Here is an 18,965-nt window from a genome sequence, read left to right as displayed (position 1 = left end):
CATATGGTTAATGTTTCTTCAAACTAATGAAATACACCTGTCATTTCAAGCAAAAATTGTTCTTAGTATTGGAAGCTTTAAAGTGAAAATTAGAATTTTGGAAAACTTATATCTGCCACTGTGAGACTGTCAGCTTCCTAGCCCTTAAAAAACTTCTGATGAGCCCTAGCTTGTTTGGCTCAGTAGATAGAGTGTCGGCCTGTGGACTGAAGGGTCCCGGGTTCGATTCTGGTCTAGGGCACATGCCCAGGTTGTGGGCTCAATCCCCAGTAGGGGGCAATGCAGGAGGCAGTCAATCAATGATTCTCTCATAATTGATGTTTCTTTCTTTTTTTTTAAAAGATCTTTTTTAAAAAATATTTATTTTACTGATTTTTTACAGAGAGGAAGGGAAAGGGATAGAGAGTTAGAAACATCGATGAGAGAGACATCAATCAGCTGCCTCCTGCACACCCCCTACTGGGGATGTGCCCACAACCCAGGTACATGCCCTTGACTGGAATCAAACCTGGGACCCTTCAGTCCACAGGCCAACACTTTATCCACTGAGCCAAACCAGTTAGGGCTCATAATTGATGTTTCTATCCCCCTCTCCCTCTCTCTTCCTTTCTGAAATCAATAAAAAATATTTTAAATAAACTTATAATGAGACATTTTATAATAAACTACTATATCAACATTTAGAACATAATGAACCAATATTTTCCAAATGACCAACTTTCCAATGACCAGTTGTGATATTTCACAATTATGTATTGGTAAGTGATCCATTCAAAATACAAAATAAGCCATTGGACTTTAATGTAACAAGAGTATGAAGTGTTACAGTGCTTGTGCTGCCCACACCTCCTTGCCTCTCCTCTCTCGACCAAAGCCCAGGCAGGGGACTAGGGTGAGAAGGCTGGACCATGTTCCAGGGCAAGCTGACAGCCCTCACCTACCACAACTCTGCAGGCTTCAACTGCAAACATGAAACATAATTTAGAAACTTTATTGCTTGGCTTGAAGACCAGAAAAATCAGACACTACAAGATTGAAGACAAGTAATTTAAGAAACATCTACAGCAGTGATTCACCCAAGTTCTTTGAAAAGTATCTCAGAGATGGTAACTGTCCTTTCAAAATTTAAGATCCACAAGAAGCAATTGACTAGCTTCTTATTCCTGGTTTAGCTGTTAGACTTGAATATGGAATAATGCTGAAAAATAAAAGGACTTGGTACCTCATTTTTAGCTAACACTGCAGCTAAAAATGCAGAGCCATTGGTCAATTTGGATATAAATAATCTTGATTTTTAAGGCTGGTGTAATGGCTTTTTCTAACCTTCAGATTCAGTGTGATGATGATTACCTGGTAATGCTTAAGGCAATTTGAATTTTGGTCCTGGAGCGCCTGACAACAGGATGCAGTTGCTGAAGCAAGTCAAACAAAAGAGCAAATCAAAACTGAAGCCTGTTGCTTTAGACAAGCATGTTCTTGATTTTAACATAGGAGATTCAGTTCTTTATTATTATTATTGATTTCAGAGAAGAAGGGAGAGGGAGAGAGAGATAGAAACATCAATGATGAGAGAGAATTATTGATCGGCTGCCTCCTGCATGCCCCACATTGGGTTCGAGCCTGCAACCCAGGCATATGCCTTGACCAGGAATCACACTGTGACCCTCTGGTTCACAGATCGAAGATCAACCAGTGAGTCACGCCGGCCCGGCAGGAGATACAGTTCTTAATGAAGCTGCTCAAATACTACGATTGCTGCATATGGAAGAGCTCAGAGAGCTACAGACAAAAATTAAGACATAGTAGCTGTTAAGGTAATTGTTGCTGATCCAAAGACATACCACAGACTGGGAAAAGTTAGAAGGATAATATTTTAGGATTTCAGCCTCACCTACTTTGTGCAATTGGGAACCATGTACACCCTGACATTTGTTTGGAAAAAAAATGTTCACATTTTCAAGGGAAGAATCCCAGGGAATTATGTTCTAGAGATTTACCATTATTGCTTTTTCTTTGATAAATTTAGAAAGTGTGTGTGAGGGGGGAGTTCTTTGATATGGTTTCAGATTCTACTTTGCAACTAGCCTTTAAGAAACTACCACTTTTTGCATTTTGGTGTAATATCAAAAAGAATATTTATAATTAGCTGAAAGTGCTTCTCCTTTTTCCAGATACATATCTTTGTGAGGCCATGTTCTCTTTATTCTTCAAACAAAACAACATATCCAAGAGATTGAATGCAGAAGAAGATAGGAGAATCCTGCTGTTTTCTAGTTAGCTAGATATTAAAGCCTTTCAAATATGTGAAATAATACACTATTCTTACTAATTTTTTGTTTTAGAACCTATTTATTTTCATAAAAATGTCTATTAACATATAATGGGGTTTAATACTGTTATTTCAATGAATTAATAAATATTTTAAAAATTCTCAGTTATATCTAACATGATCGATTTTGATAGTTATAACTCACATAAACAAAACTCTTTGGCATCCGTAATAATTTTTAAGATGAAAGTTCTGAGACCAGATAGGTTGAGATCGCTTCTCTGATATTCTAAACCAACTGTATTATATGAGTTTACTATAAATTAGCAATGAGTTATAAACTACAAATTAAGAAGTTTTACTGATTAATCAGAAACATTTATATATAAGCTATTTTAGATGCTGTGGAGGGTCTTAACAGAAATGTGCTTTAAAAATAAAATCTAGAAATAGAATCATAAGATATGACTAGTTGGGGAGAGGTTATTGGAAATGAGATGGGATTTTTAATTTTTCCAAGGAGGAGCTACAGAGATACCACCTGACATATTCCATTTATTATTTTGTTTATATTCAAATTTCAAAACCCTATTAGAGCAGGAGCTTTGTCTTATTTATTCATTGCTGTACTCTCAGAACAGTACCTGGCACATAGTAGACACTTACTAAAAATATTTTTAATATTTTTCTTTCACCTCCATTTTTGAAGAATATATTATGTATATAATTTTAGGTTGTTATTTTTCATTTAGCACATTAAAGATTACATTGTCTACTGGCTCCCATTGTTTGTGGTGGGAGGAAGCTATTGAGCTTTTAATCTGATTGCTTGTGAGATTTTTACTTGGTCTTGGAAAGACTGGTAGAAAACTATTTATACGCCTACCCTGGTTTTCTTTGTGTTTATTTTGTTTTGGGTATTCAGATCCTTTTGAATATATGGGAGTGATGTCTTTCATCATTTTGGAAATTCTCGTTCTGCCTTCTTTCTCTTCATGCTTTCTGAGACTCCAGTTATAATACATCTATTAGGGCTTTTTATGTTCCATTTGTGTCCAGTGCTTTTTTGTGTACATCCTCTTTTCTCTTCTGGATCTCCAAATCTGTCTTTTCCTGTGTCTGATCTGCTGTTAAACACCTTTTAAATGGGTTAACACCTCAAATATTGTATATTTCAATTCTAGAGTTTCCATGTAATTTTTTTTATAGCTGCTAATATTTTGATGATTTCTTTTTTGTGTTTTTCAACTTTTTGCTCTATTTTCTTCAGCATATTAACCTTTCTTAAGTTTTGTCAACTAACTCCAATATTCAAATTATCTGTTAGTTTCCATGTGTTTTTTTCCTCTCAGTTTTCAGTCATGTGTTACTGTCATTTGGCATACTTTTGATTGCATGCATATTGTGTCTAAATTATTTTAGAGATTCTGGATGATGATAGGTTACTCCAGAGAGGATTTTCTTCTTTTTTGATTTAAAATTTAGTTTTCAATTACAGTTTACATTCAATATTGAGGACTTTCATTTTTCCTTTGGATTGGCTGTTAGAGTGGTAAATGGACACCTTAAGCTAATAAGGTTGAGTTCTAGCCATGTTCAGTTTCAGTCTGTCTGTGATCTGCCACTGGCCCTTTAGATTTTTCAACGAAGAACCTGCTGTATTCTCAGCAGTTCTTCCCCTAGGGGTCGCAAACTTTCACCATTGTTTTCTTAGACTCCTGGAAGCACCATCTGCTTTTCAGAGTCTTTACCTTTAATTATTACTACTATTATTATATTTTTATTATTTTAATCCTCACCTGAGGATATTTTTCCCATTGATTTTTAGAGAGAGTGGAAATGTGTGAGAGAAAGAGAAATATCGACGTGAGAGAGACCCATCTATTGGTTGCCTCCCTCACTTGCTAGGGGATTGAACATGCAACCCAGATATGTGCCCTTAACTGGGAATCGAACCCATGATCCTTCAGTGCACGGGCCAACACTTTAATGACTGAGCTACACCAGGGCTAGAGGCTTTACCTTTAGATTTTTAGTTTTGGCCCTGAGCAATCCCAGGATTCAGCAAATTTCCTAAGGGGAATACTGATCATTCTTGGAGATACCCCTTCAAGTCTCAGTATTAATATCCTTTTGTTGCTGTAATAAATTGTCACAAATTTACTGACTTAAAAAACAACACGTTTATTTTACATTTTTGAAAGAAGTTCAAAGTGAATTTCACTGGACTAAAATCAGCTGTGTTCCTTCTGGAGGTTCTAGGGGAGAATCTTTTTCCTCACCTTTTTCACTTCTAGAGGCCGCCTACTTTCTTTGGCTTGTAGCTCCTTATTCTGTCTTCAAAGCTACCAGCATAGCATCTTCAACTTTCTTTCTCTTTTGCCCCTCCACTTTTGCCCCTTTCTTCCACTTTATTTGTTTATTTTTTTAAAAATATTTTATTTATTTAACAGAGGAAGGTCGGGGGAGAGAGAGATAGAAACATCAATGATGAGAATAATTGATCAGCTGCCTCCTGCAGGCCTCCTATTGGAGATCCAGGCCACAAACCAGGCATGTGCCTTGACCATGAATCAAACCATAACCTCCTGGTTTATAGGTGGACACTCAACCACTGAGCCACACCACCTGAACTAGAATGCACTTTTGAACTTGGATTTCAGCTAGGAAGGATGACATCTTAAAGATTGGAATAAGTAATCTGCCCGATATTTGGCAGAATAACAGGCTAGAGCAGGGGTGGGCAAACTTTTTGACTCGAGGGCCACAATGGGTTCTTAAACTGGACGGGAGGGCCAGAACAAAAGCATGGATGGAGTGTTTGTGTGAACTAATATAAATTCAAAGTAAAGGAGCGGAGGGGAGAGCAAGAGAACCCTCCGCTCTTTCGGCTCCGCGAGCCGGATAGAACAGCCTAACGGGCCGGATCCGGCCCGTGGGCCGTAGTTTGCCCACGGCTGGGCTAGAGAGAGAAAAAGATCTTATTTCATTTTTATGTAAGGGGAAAATATAGACAAAAGTGGTAAATTGAAGTTAGAGAAATTGAGAAATGGGTTTGTTAGAGAGCAAGCAGGAGGTCATTGAAACTGGGTCCCTTTTACTTTTAAAAGTACAAGCTCTTTTTGCTATACCAAACTTTTTCCAGGCTTTAGTTGGACTTTTTGACTAAGCCAAATTTTTGTACTTAAGTTTTCTCTGTGTTTGTATACTGGAAACAATACTAAAATTATCTTTCATTGTAGCTAATTGACTCTGATTTTAGATGAGTTTTATTAGAGAACTTGTATTAGTTCTCTATTGTTACACAACAAATTACCTCAACAAGTGGCTTGCTGAGGCTAAAAACAACACATATTTATTGTCTCATACTTTTGAACTAGAGGCCCGGTGCACGAAATTCATGCACGGGGGCAGGGGGGTGTCCCTCAGCCCAGCCTGCACCCTCTCCAATCTGGGACCCCTTGAGGGATGTCCGAATGCCCGTTTGGGATTGGGCCTAAACGGGCATTCGGACATCCCTCACACAATCCAGAACTGCTGGCTCCCATCTGCTTGCCTGCTTGCCTTCCTGGTTGCCCCTAACTGCTTCTGCCTGCCAGCCTGATCACCCCCTAACCACTCCCCTGCCAGCCTGATTGATGTCTAACTGCTCCCCGGCAAGCCTGTTTGCCCCTAACTGCCTTCCTCTGCAGGCCTGGTCACCCCTAACTGCCCTCCCCTGCAGGCCTGGTCCTTCCCAACTGCTCTCCCCTGCAGGCCTGGGTCCCTCCCAACTGCCTTTCTCTGCAGGCCTGGTCGCCCCCAACTTCCCTCCTCTGCTGGCTTGGTCACCCCTAACTGCCCTCCCCTCAGGCTTGATCGCCCCCAACTGCCCTCCCCTGCAGGCCTGGTTCCTCCCAACTACCCTCCCCTGCTGGCCATCTTGTGGTGGCCATCTTGTGTCCACATGGGGGCAGGATCTTTGACCACATGGGGGCAGCCATCTTGTGTGTTGGAGTGATGGTCAATCTGCATATTACTCTTTTATTAGATAGGATAGAGGCCTGGTGCACAGGTGGGGGCCAGCTGGTTTGCCCTGAAGGGTGTCCCAGATCAGGGTGGGGGTTCCCTTGGGGCATGTGGCGGCCTGGGCGAGGGGCCTGTGGTAGTTTGCAGGCTGGCTAAGCCCCCTGGTGACCCAGGTGGAGGCCCTGGGATCTGGGGTTTATTTATCTTCTACAATTGAAACTTTGTAGACTGGAGCGGAGCCAAGCCTTCTGCTTGCTCCAAGGCGGCAGCCATTTCTGTTGGGATTTATGTATCTATCATTGAAACTTTGTAGCCTTGAGTGGAGGCCTAGGCCGGCAAGGGCAGGCGGAAAGCTTGGCTTCCTCCATTGCCAGGGAAACCCAAGCCTCCCTCCTGCTCTCTGTGGCTGCAGCCATCTTGGTTGGGTTTATTTGCATATTTGCTCCTAATTGGCTGGTGGGTGTGGCAGGGGTACGGTCAATTTGCATATCACTCTTTTATTAGATAGGATGGTTTTTCTGGGTGGTCTGGCCACAGAGTCTTAGAGGAGGTTGTAGTCATCCTATCAGCTGAGGTTGCATTTGTCTGAAGGCTTGATTTGGGCTGAACAATGAACTGCTTTCGAGATGGCTCACTCATATGGCTGTTGATATGAGGCTATAGTTCTTTCTCACCTGGGTTTCTCCATAGGGCTACTTGTGTTCTCACTACATGTTAGCTGGCTTCTCTCAGAACTATCAAAGAAAGCCAGACAGATGCAATAATGTTTTTTTTTTTATGACCTAGACTGGAAGTCAGACTTTGTGATTCCTGCATTGTCCTTTTGGCCACACTAGTCAGCCCTGGACTACACAGCCCTAGACTACTGAAGGGAGGGGACTACACAGATATCAGGAGGCGAGGATCATTTGGGACCATCTTGGAGGCTGGCTACTGCAGATACCATGTGAAGGGAAGGGTAAGATACAGGCATATGGATGTGAGGCAAGATTTTAGTTCCAGGATTATGAGATTTTTTTTTTTTAAATGATGTTATGCTTTAATGAGGAATCAAAAGTGAACTTGAAAGCCCTACAAACCGAGTGTAAGACAGCTTCCTTTTTTAAGAAATACGTTTTTAGAAAGAGAGGAAGGGAGAGGAATAGAGAGATAGAAGCATCTATGAGAGAGAAACATCAATCACCTGCCTTCTACATGCTCCCTATTGGGGATCGAGCCCTGACTGGGAATCGAACCAGTGACTTTTTGGTTCATGGTTAACGCTCAACCACTAAGCCACACTGGCTGGGCAAGGCAGCTTCCTTTTGCATAGTACAGTAGGTTTACCAAAATCAGTATTTAAAAACTTCTTGCATATGTGAGACAGCAAGTATTTATAAAGCTGTGGAGAACATAACAGTCACTTTGTTTAATTTATATGTGATAAATTACATAAAACTCTTCTACCTTACAGTATAGGACTAGAGTCTAGTTCCATCTATGATACTAAATGTGTGACCTTAGTAAATCAGTAGTCTGCATCTGTCCTTACAGAATAAACTATTTTGACTTAATGACTTCCAAAGTTCTTTTCCAGTTATAAAATTCAAACTGTGACAGAAGATAATTAGTTGTGAATGTTTTCAAGATAAGAAGCTAAAAAAAACCAAAGCCATTTTTCCATCTAATCTAATGCCATTGTCTATCTTGATCTTGATCCTCTTGGATTTTACTATTCCTAAAATCACTGTACATCTTCCTATCGCCATGTTCTGCTAAATCTGTACTCAACCATTACAGCTATATGCCACCCTTTGGTACATGTGCGTGGCAGTAGGAGTACAGAGATGAGTGGAGAACATTCCTTTTCTTTCCAGGGCTCCTACTCTAGGTAGAGCAGTCATGTAAATAAATATTTGATTTAAAGGCAATAAATAACTCAGGACCCAGCCCACTTTTACTCATGTATAGCCTCTCTATTATTTCCTGTTTCTGGACTTGCCTTGGCCTGGTTTTCAAAGGAGAGGATCTTAGTATATGCACTGCCATTACTCATAAGTCCCATACCTACTAATTTGACTTCTGAAGTTTTATTCTTACTGTCAACCCTGGTGTGTTTCTCTTTTGTTGAGTGTTGGTCCCTCTTTGCTGCTTGTTTAAGGAAAGCCCTGCCATCCCGGGCTTTTCTTAAACAACTATTTAGTAAAGAAGGAAAATATTGGCCTATGTATGAATAAGTAGTCTTGTTAGATGCTGTTAGAGGTTAGTAGAAGGCTCTCATTGGCAAAATCAGAAAAATCAAAAGAACGTGAAAAGGGTGATATTAGTAGAAAATGGGGCCTTGTGAGTAGTATAGTATAGTCACCACAGATTTTCCAGGAAATGCTGAATATCTTTTCATACAGGATGGTCATCTATTTAGTGTCAGAAATGTTCATACTTGGTTTACACATATGTCCTGAGAAAGTTTACCAGATCTTTAACCATTCTTAAGCAGTGGGGTGGGAATTAGATAGGAAATGGTGCTTATGAGAAGCCTACTAAGCCTCCAGGTCTGAGCCTAGAAGTCCCAATCCAATAACTAGGCTATAAGAGGATGCAGATTTGGATAAAAGATTCTTTAGTATAATAGATCAGGCTTTTCATAATTCAACTCCTATCTACCTTATCTGCCATTTCTTCACTCTCATCTTGGCATAGCAAAATAATGATATTCCCTGTGGAATTTTTCTTTATGCTTTTTCCTTCACTTCAGATGCTTTTCCCTTGATAAACTCATTCATGTTCAAAATGCACCTTAAACATTATTTCTTGAAAGCTCTTATCTAATGAGTCAGTTTTGAGGACTAAACTGTTGGGTGTCCAAGAAATGGGCGGTGGGAGTGACTGAATAAAAAAGATGAAGGGATTGGATAAAGAGCATATATGAATACTCCATGGACAAGGAGAGTAGTGTGGTGAAGGCCAAAGGGAGGGGAAGGCGGAGATGAGCAAAGGGGAGGAAAATGGGTACATCTTCAGTAATATCAACATTGAAATAATATTTTTGTAACATGTTTTTATTGATTTTTAGAAAGAGAGGAAGGAAGAGGGAGAGAGAAACATCAGTGTAAAAGGGAAATAGATTGGTTGCCTTCTGTATGCACCCCTACTGAGGATGGAGCCCACAAACCTGGCGTGTGCCCTGTCCGGGAATTGAGATGGTGACCTTTTGCTGCACAGGACAACACTCAATCAACAGTTGCCAGGGCAAATATTTTAATTAAAAAAAAAAAAAAAAGCTCTTACCTCTATTATTTAGTCTTCCACTACATAGACTGAAATCCTTAAGGGTAGGATCAGTATATTACTTTTGGTATTGCCATTGACCAGCACAGTTCCTGGAACATAGTTGATTAACAGACTTTGAATAGTCAAAAGTAAATATGAATGAGTTTTCTTATTGATTTTGTTGACAAAAATCTTGGTATACTATCCCTATTTTTATTATTGTGAATTGTTCACATTCTTCTGTTGACTTCACTGAATTAACTCTTCTCACATTCTCTAATACACGGTTTTTTGTTCTTAACCAGTTATTTAAAAAATGTAAGTCATCACAACTGTTCTCTGAAGTAGATTGTATTTTTACTATTTTATGGATAAGGATATTGAGAATAAGAGGAATTAAATAACTTGCTCAGGCTTTCATAGCTGGAGTCAGAACTCAGTATTTTATATTATTAAATATAAATAAACCATATGTGAATGTTGCTGTCTTTTGTGCTGGGTAATTTTTGTTTATCTCTCAGATCCAATCTCCCTTTTTCCATCCAGCTATATGTCCCAGGAGATTGACTTGTGTAGACTGAGTCATTGGGCTTTGACTTGTGACTTCATTGCTATGACCTATGAATCCAAATAATAAGAGTGGATTAGAATCAGAAGGCCACACTTAAACTTTAGAGCCTACATATGTACCATCCTCAAGAAAATTTCAAACCACAATGGCTATTACAACATTTACTATTTTTTAATCCAATGTAAGCATTCAAAAACACAAAGTATTAACATAAAATAATTCTACTACTTGACCTGTGTTATAATATGTATATATATTAATGTAAAATTTATTAATGATTTATGTATGAAATTTCAAACAGACCAGTGGTCTGACAGAAGAATCTACATATTCTGGAAGAATAGCCGGTGTTGCTCAGTGGTTGGAGTGTCAGACTGCCCACCACTGGGAATCGAACCTGACTGCTTTGGGTTCGATTTCCAGTCAAGGACACGTACCTGGGTTGCAGGTTCGATTCCTGGCACTTGCAGGAAGCAACCAATTGATGTGTCTCTCTCACATTAATGTTTCTCCCTCCCTTCCACACCATCCACTTTCTTTCTTTTTTTTTTTTAAGTACTTGAACATTTTTTAAAAATAAATCTTTATTGTTCAGATTATTACAAGTGTTCCTCTTTTTCCCCCCATAGCTCCCCTCCAACCAGTTCCCACCCCACCCTCTGCCCTTATCCCCCACTCCACTGTCCTCATCCATAGGTGTACGATTTTTGTCCAGTCTCTTCCTGCACCCCCCCTCACCTCTTTCCCCCTGAGAATTGTCAGTCCACTCCCTTTTTGTGCCCCTGATTCTATTATGTTAACCAGTTTATGCTGTTCATCAGATTTTTTTATTTACTTGATTTTTAGATTCACTGGTTGATAGATATATATTTGTTCATAATTTTTATCTTTACCTTTTCTTCTTCTTTCTCTTCTTAAAGAATACCTTTCAGCATTTTATATAATACTGGTTTGGTGGTGATGAACTCCTTTAGCTTTTTCTTATCTGTGAAGCTCTTTATCTGCTCTTCAATTCTGAATGATAGCTTTGCTGCGTAGTGTAATCTTGGTTGTAGGTTCTTGCTATTCATCACTTTGAATATTTCTTGCCACTCCCTTCTGGCCTGCATAGTTTCTGTTGAGAAATCAGCTGACAATCGTATGGGTGCTCCCTTGTAGGTAATTAACTGTTTTTCTGTTGCTGCTTTTAATATTTTCTCTTTATCTTTTGCACTTGGAATTTTAATTATGATGTGTCTTGGTGTGGTCCTCTTTGGATTCCTTTTGTTTGGGGTTCTGTGCACTTCCTGGACTTGAAAGTCTATTTCTTTCACCAGGTGGGGGAAGTTTTCTGTCATTATTTCTTCAAATAGGTTTTCAGTATCTTGCTCGCTCTCTTCTTCTGGCACCCCCATAATTCGGAAGTTGGTACGCTTGTACCAGAGGCTCCTTACACTATCTTCATATTTTTGGATTCTTTTTGCTTTTCCAGTTGAGTGTTTCTTGCTTCTTTGTATTTCAAATCTTTGTCTTGATTCTTGTGATGCTCTAGTCTGCTGTTGGATCTCTGTATAATATTTTTTATTTTAGTCAGTGTATGCTTAATTTCTGGTTGGTCCTTTTTCATATCCTCGAGGGTCTCACTAAATTTATCGGCCTTTTCTAGAAAATTCTTGAAAAACCTTGTAACCGTGGTTTTGAACTCTATATCCAGTCATTTGCTTTCCTCCATTTCTTTCATTTGTGATCTGTTCCTTTGTCTCCGCATTTTGGCTGCTTCCCTGAGTTGATAGAGTGGCTTTGTGTGCTAGGTGTCCTATAGGGCCCAGTGGCTCAGGCTCCCCAGTTACCTGAGGTGGACACTCTTGGTGCACCCCTTTGTGGGCTATGTGCACAGTCTTGTTGTAGTTAAGCCTTGATTGTTGTTGGTATCACTGGGAGGAATTGACCTCCAGGCCAATTGGCTGTGAGGATCAGCTGTGTCTACTCTGGGAGAACTTCTGTGCTGGAGACGCCCTTATGAGACAGGACTTGCAAAAGCCTCTGTGCTCAGCTTGGATGGGGTGGAGTCTCAGGGTGGAGCAGACAGCATTGGTTTTCCGTCAGCCCTTCCTTGATAGGCCCCTGTGTCTCAGTGTCCTGTGGTAATCGCTGCAAGCACCTCTGAGAGAAAGCTGCCTTCGAGTTCTGCCCGCTGCCAGTTTCTCCCCGAATGAGTCTGGGTCCCCAGAGTCTCGCCCGGAACTGGAGTTCAGTGCAGTTGGGAGCTTTTGTCTCCCTCCCGCTTGAGAAAGCCAGCCGCGTACTCAGTTGCCCGCCCTCTCTGCATGCGAGCCTTGGTACCTCTACCTTCTGCAGTTCCTCTGAATCTCAGTGTGCTTTTCTCTTTCCTGACAGTCCAGTTTCACCCTGTATGAGTCTGGGTCCCTAGAGTCTCGCCTGGAACTTGAGTTCAGTGCAATCAGGAGCTATTGTCTCCCTCCCGCTTGAGAAAGCCAGCTGTGCACTCAATTGCCAGTCCTCTCCGTGTACACGTCTCAGTACCTCTGCCTCCTGCAGCTCCTCTGAGTCTCAGTGTGCTTTTCTCTTTTCTTCTAGCTGTAGAATTTCCACTCAGCCAGCCTTCCTGTGGTTCTGGATGATGTCCGTTTTGTCTTTTAGTTGTAGTTTTGAAATTGTTGTGCGAGGTAGCAGTTTAGGTGTTTACCTGTGCCGCCATCTTGGTTTCTCCCACACCTTCCACTTTCTAAAAATCAATGAAAATATTCTTGGGTGAGGATGAACAACAAAAGGAATAGCATTGTGAAATTGTGGAAGTGCAAGATAACAAATGCTTGATATATTAAGGTGAGAATAGCTGACTTATTTTGCTAAATCAGGGGTCCTCAAACTTTTTCAACAGGGTTGCCAGTTCACTGTCCCTCAGACTGTTGGAGGGCCAGACTATAGTTTAAAAAAACAAACTATGAACAAATTTCTATGCGCACTGCGGGCCTGGGACGAGTCGGCTGCTAAGCAGAACAGGCAGCGGCACCCGGCAGGCCGGATAAATGTCCTCGGTGGGCTGCATGTGGCCCGCGGGCCGTAGTTTGAGGACCCCTGGTCTAAATAATGAGAAAATTTTTCTTTTGTGAAGTTCCCAGAGGAGCTTATTATTTACTAGGAGCCGTGTGTGTGAAATCACACGACCCTGCCCTGCCTTGACACCTGAACCTCTCCACTGGGAGCTCCAGCATGCCTGGCCCAGCCCCCTAATCCCTCTGGCCTTCTTTGGCTGCTTTAAGGCCCGCCCTGATTCCGCCATCTCTGGGCACCTCCCTGCTCCCACCCTGTGTCTTGAGCAATGCCGCGGCTTTGCCCCGTCATGGCTCTGGAGGAGAGCGTGGGAGCCTCCCACTTGCTGCGCTGTGCTCCTTCCCCTGGCAGGTGGGTGGCAGGGCACTCTGAGTGCGAGCGGTGGATGGCAAAGGACTGGTAAGGGGGGTGCTACAGGCTCTTACCCCACCTCCCCGGCACGGGATGGTCCTGCCTCCTCTGGGTGCCTCACTGCTCCTGCCCCATCTCCGGAGCAACTCCCCGCCGTGCATGCACAGGCAGCCTCCTGTGATCGGTCGTGATGTTATGGAGTAACACATTTTGCATATTCCTCTATTATTATATAGGATACCATTTAAACTCAAATGTAAGGAGATGCCTTTACCATTTAACCTACTGTTCATTACTTCAGTTCTTAGGAGACAAAATCTTAGAGTTGGCCTGAGATTGTTATTTAACACGGGAATAATATTTTGAAAAGAAACTGTAAATAATTTTGCTCACCAGTCTGACTTTTTAAAAGTAGTAATTTGGTTTCATTGGCCTTAAACTTTGTCTCTTTTCTATAATTGTCTCGATTCATATTGCATTAATATAGCTGGGTCCTTGGAATATATGGCTTTCTGAAGCTTGACTTAAATTTTTGCATTCTACCCAGCTGTAAAGCCAGCGGAGTGAAAATAGGACTTTAGAACTCACAGAAATCCTCTAGTCATTCTTAAGAATGAAAGTAAAGCATTTAAACAGTAGCTAAAGAATTAAGGATGACAGACAGTAAGCTTGTCTAATCTTTGTTTCATATCGGAGTCAACGTTTTTATTCACAGAGTCAGATTAACACGGATGAAAGGGATTTTAAAGGATCTCCTGGCCAACCACTTACCAAGTACTACCGTCCTGTTAAGTGGTCCCTAAACCTATTCTTAAAACCTCTGCAGTGATTTAAACCTCCCACAGCTGCTTGTAGAAGTGAGCGCATTTCATATTTAACAGCTCTGATTTTAAGTTCTTCCATATAGTAATATTTGTTTATCTGTAGATTTTTACTTGAACCTGCCTGGTTTTAACCTTTCTTCATGATAGTCTTTCTAAGATTATAAAAGGTCTAACACCACAGTGGCATATGTGCACCCTGTTCAGTTAGATAAATGCCAGACAAGGCGAAGTATGTTTGTTAATATCCTCACTGCAGACACTGGCAAGTTTTGCAATAACAAGTAAATTGGTAACTAATCTTGATGTTATAGTTTTGTTAATAATTTTGGGGTTTTGAGTTCTGTATATTTCCTGACTCCGCATTTATAAAAATAAATGTCGTTGCTAGACAGTGTTAATGAGTTAGCTCTGAATAAAACATTTCTGCGACCTTTATTAAGCTTCTGGGTCAGTTTAAGTGAAGAATATCCTGAAATGTCTTGGTGAATCAGGATTTTCTTCTTTCTGTGTAACCAAAATAAAGAATTAAGTTGAACTCTCCTCAGTAACTTTTTAAAATAATCTTTATAGTTGGAAGTATTATATATGCCCCCCTGTTTCCCCCATTGACCTCTTCTAACCCGCCTCCACCCCCACCCTAGGCAATAACTTCTGAGTTTTAAAAAAGGAAGTTTTAAACAGCCTTCTTTTTTTTAGGCATCATTTAAAAAATACATATTTCTTTATTGATTTCAGAGAGGAAGGGAGAAGGAGAGAGAGATAGAAACATCAGTGATGAGAGAGAATCATTGATCGGCTGCTTCCTGCACGCCCCCCACAGGGGATTGAGCCCATAACCCAGGCATATGCCCTTAGCCTGAATTGAACCTGGGACCCTTCAGTTCGCAGGCTGACACTTTATCCACTGAGCCAAGCTGGCTAGGGCTAGGCATCATTTTTTAAAAATAATTCTTTATTGTTGAAATTATTACATATGTCCTCTCCCCGCCCCCATGACCCCCTCCAGCTGCCCGTGAAACAGCCTTAGTATTCTAACACTGTTGATAAACTTTTTCTAGAATTAAAAAAAAAATTGTTTATTTATAATTTTTTGGCTCAAATTTCAAAGTACAAAAGATTAAAAAGTAAAAATATGTTAACTACCTGGTTCCCTTCCTTAGAGGCAACCACTATTATGCTCATTCTTTGTTTTTGTTTTTACTTCTCACCCAACGATATGCCTGAGTTGCAGGCTCAATCCCTGATAAGGGGGTATGTATATAAAGGAAGCAACCAATTGGTGTTTCTCTCTCACATCGATATTTCTCTGTCTCTCCTTCTCCTCTAAAAGTCAGTAAACTAAAAGAAAAAAAAAGATCCTAAATATATTGTAATTATTTCATGAATTTCTGAGGATAATGGGTTCCTAAAAATAATGCTTTAGTTTAATTGGGAACAATATATAACTTGAATACTTGATTGGGGTGTTGTTGTTTTTTTTTTATGTGTGTTTTTTACTGACAAATATTTCTCTAGCTGCTACACTGTGCTGGAGGAATAGAGAAACTGGACAACTCTTTAAAGAGGCATCTGTATATTTAAAAGTCTAATATGCAAAGTGTCCACTTGGGAGTTTGACCGGGAGTTCGATCGCTTGCTATGATGTGTGCTGACCACCAGGGGGCAGCACAGAATGAAGGAAGGCCATGGCCTGCAGCTGAAAGGCCCTGATCAGCCCTGATCGCTGGCCAGGCCTAGGGACCCTACCCGTGCGCGAATTTCCTGCACTGGGCCTCTAGTGTAAAAATAATTTACAAAGCAGTGGTATGTGTAACAGTAGAACTGAAAGATTAAAGAAGGAATATTTAATGTTGTTTTCTGTGAAGGATTAACAAATCCTCCTGGTAGAAGTCGGTTTTGAAGCTAGGTTTTGAAAAATGAATAGTAAGTAGCTCACTAGCCAGAAAGGGTTGGAGATAGCATTACAGAGAAGGAGAAATAGAATGTATAAAGGCAGAAGCGATTAATGGCCTGGTATGTTGAATGAACAAGAAGAATTGAATATTGCTAAAAATTATTGGGAAGTAGTATGATAGGAGGTGGGGCTAGACAGGTAGGTAAGAACACTTTGCTGATAGTATCTTATCTAATAAAGACGGAATATGCTAATTGACCATCACTCCATCACAAAGATGACTGCACCCACAGATGAAGCCAAGTTCCCTTAAGAAGCCTTAACAAGCAATCATCAGGGACCTGAGGCTACACTCTCCCCCGCCCCCCTGGGGCTTGACAGGGGACCTCAGGCCGTGCCCCCCGCCCTGGCGTCAGGCTGGGGGAACTCAGGCCACACCCCCCACCTGGCGGGGCTTGACGGGGGACCTCAAGGGGCACTTCCCATCCTGGTGCTGGGCTAAGGGACCTCAGGCTGCTCCCCCCGCCCCAGCACCGGGCCAGGGGACCTGAGGCTGCGCCCCCCTGCCTGGCGGGGCTTGACAGGAGACTTCAGGCCGTGCCCCCCGCACAGCAGGGCTTGACCGGGGACCTGAGGCTGCACCCCCCTGCCAGTGGGGCTTGACGGGGGATCTGAGGCTATGTCCCCCTCCCGGTGCCGGGCCGGGGGACATGAAGCTGCACCCCCCCCCCCCCCCCCCCCCCGCCTGGCAGGGCTTGACGGGGGACCTCAGGCCGTGTCCCCCACCTAGCGGGGCTTGATAGGGGACCTCAAGGCATGCCCCCTGCCCTGTCCTGGCGCCGGGCCAGGGGACCTGAGGCTATGCCCCCTGCCCGGCGGGGCTTGACAAGAATGGGACTGGCTGGATCTGGATCTAGCCCAATTGGGGGGGGGGGCAGCCGGGTCTGGGTCTCACGCGATTTTGAGGCGCATTTGGGTGCACGGGGACTTGACTCTGGGTCCCCCTTTTAATGTGCACGAATTTTGTGCACCGGGCCACTAGTAGGAAATAAAACAGAATGAGATTAGAAAGCAGGGAGGATAGTGAGAAGTCTATAAAATCTGAATAAGAAATATGATGAAGCTAGTAAGGCGGGAACAGAGATGAGGGAGTCACATTCAAGATATTAGGTTGTAGCCTGGCCCATGTGGCTAAGTGGTTGAGCGTGGACCCATGCATGCACCAGGAGGTTACTGTTTTCATTCCCAGTGAGGGCACATGCTTTGATTGTGGGCTTTATCCCCAGTGGGAGATGTGCAGGAGGCAGCCCATTGATGATGAGAGCTTTCTCTCTCTAAAATCAATAAAAACATTACTTTTTTAAAAAGACATTGGGTTGTAGAATCAGTGAGTTAATTTATTAAGAGACAAAAATAGCTTAGTGGTTAAGTCTTTGGCACCGTAAAGTATTATAATAGTGTAGTTGAAATTTTAAGCAGTCTTCATTTAAGTTCCTGGATTAAAAGTTTCTCTTCATTCCCTCAGTAAAACGGACCTATTTGATGTCCAAGGCAAGCTCTCACTTGTTGGCCTTTCTTGATAAGTAAAACTAAATGTGAAATTAACCATCACAATAGGCCTCATATTGTGTCATGCCATTTATATGAAAGGTCCAGAATAGGCAAATTCATAGAGACAAAAAGTAGGTCAGTGGTTGTCAGAGGTTGGGTTGGATAATGAGGAGTGGCTGCTAATGGGTATGAGTTTCTATTTGGGGAGATAAAATGTTCTGAAATTAATGGGTGACACAACTGTGTGTCACAACTCTGAATATATGAATTATATCTGAACAAGTTGTTATAGGAAAAGAATCATTCATATATATATATATATATATATATATATATATATACACACACACACACACACACACACACACACACACACACACCACACATTCAGATTTCTTCCCCAGTTTTGTCCAGTAATGTCTTTTAGAGCTTTTCTTCTTCCATTTAGAATTTAATCAAGGATCATGCATTATATTTGATTATCATGTCTCATTACCTGCTCATGTTTTTGCGAGGCTACAATAAGAAATGTATAAATGATTAGATCACCTGGAAACAAAAGGGGAAACATTTTCCCTCAATCTTCTTTAACTATCAGACATGGATTTGTATTATTTTAGATGCATGCAAAATAAAACATTTGATTAAATTAAAATGGCTTTTATATGCGTGTAAGCTTTTGATGAAGCTTAAGCCAAGTCAGTATTTTTAGATGTTAAAGTGCTTTTTAAAAAATAACTTAGAAGCTACTTGAATATTCATTTGAATGAATTTGAGGTAATAGGACTCTATATAACTTTTAAAGATATTATTGATAAGGTTTTTTTCAAATTATAAGAGTAAGTTTATTTAGAAAGTCACAGAGATAGAAAAAAGTGAGCCAGCTGGGCTGCGTGTGCGCAGGAAACAACTCATAGAGGCAAAAGAATGGTCTGAAGCTTATGGAAAAGAAAGCAGAGGTAACACAACCTGGGGGAAATTGAGGGGGAAAGACATAGGCATGCTCCAGAGAGAGAAAACACATCCTGGGGAAAGAAAGGGGTGGAGAAATTCCTAGGAGTGCTCAAGAGAGGGAACACCTGGAGTAATTTTGTGTATGTTTTACTCTATCTTGGTAATTGACCTGAATGGCACTATTATATATTCTTTTAAGATCTCAAAATTATCTTATGTAGATGTGGTGCTAGCAATCAT

The 18,965-nt window shown here is 41.2% G+C and overlaps 1 protein-coding gene and 1 pseudogene across 2 annotated transcripts in view; both read left to right on the top strand.

Moving 5' to 3' along the window:
* Nucleotides 1-18,965, top strand: part of ARIH1 (ariadne RBR E3 ubiquitin protein ligase 1) — a 139,133-nt gene that overhangs the window by 14,463 nt on the left and 105,705 nt on the right. The gene's annotated exons all lie outside the window — the stretch shown is intronic.
* On the top strand, nucleotides 909-1,877 carry LOC308254912 (RNA transcription, translation and transport factor protein-like; annotated as a pseudogene). The gene is made up of 2 exons: nucleotides 909-1,454; nucleotides 1,694-1,877. The product of its transcript is annotated as an RNA transcription, translation and transport factor protein-like (transcript).

This window comes from Plecotus auritus, assembly GCF_963455305.1.
Source record: "Plecotus auritus genome assembly, chromosome: 1".
NCBI classification, from domain to species: domain Eukaryota; kingdom Metazoa; phylum Chordata; class Mammalia; order Chiroptera; family Vespertilionidae; genus Plecotus; species Plecotus auritus.
The sequence above is the reverse complement of the archived record's forward strand: the minus strand, read 5'-3'. Positions and strand labels throughout refer to the sequence as shown.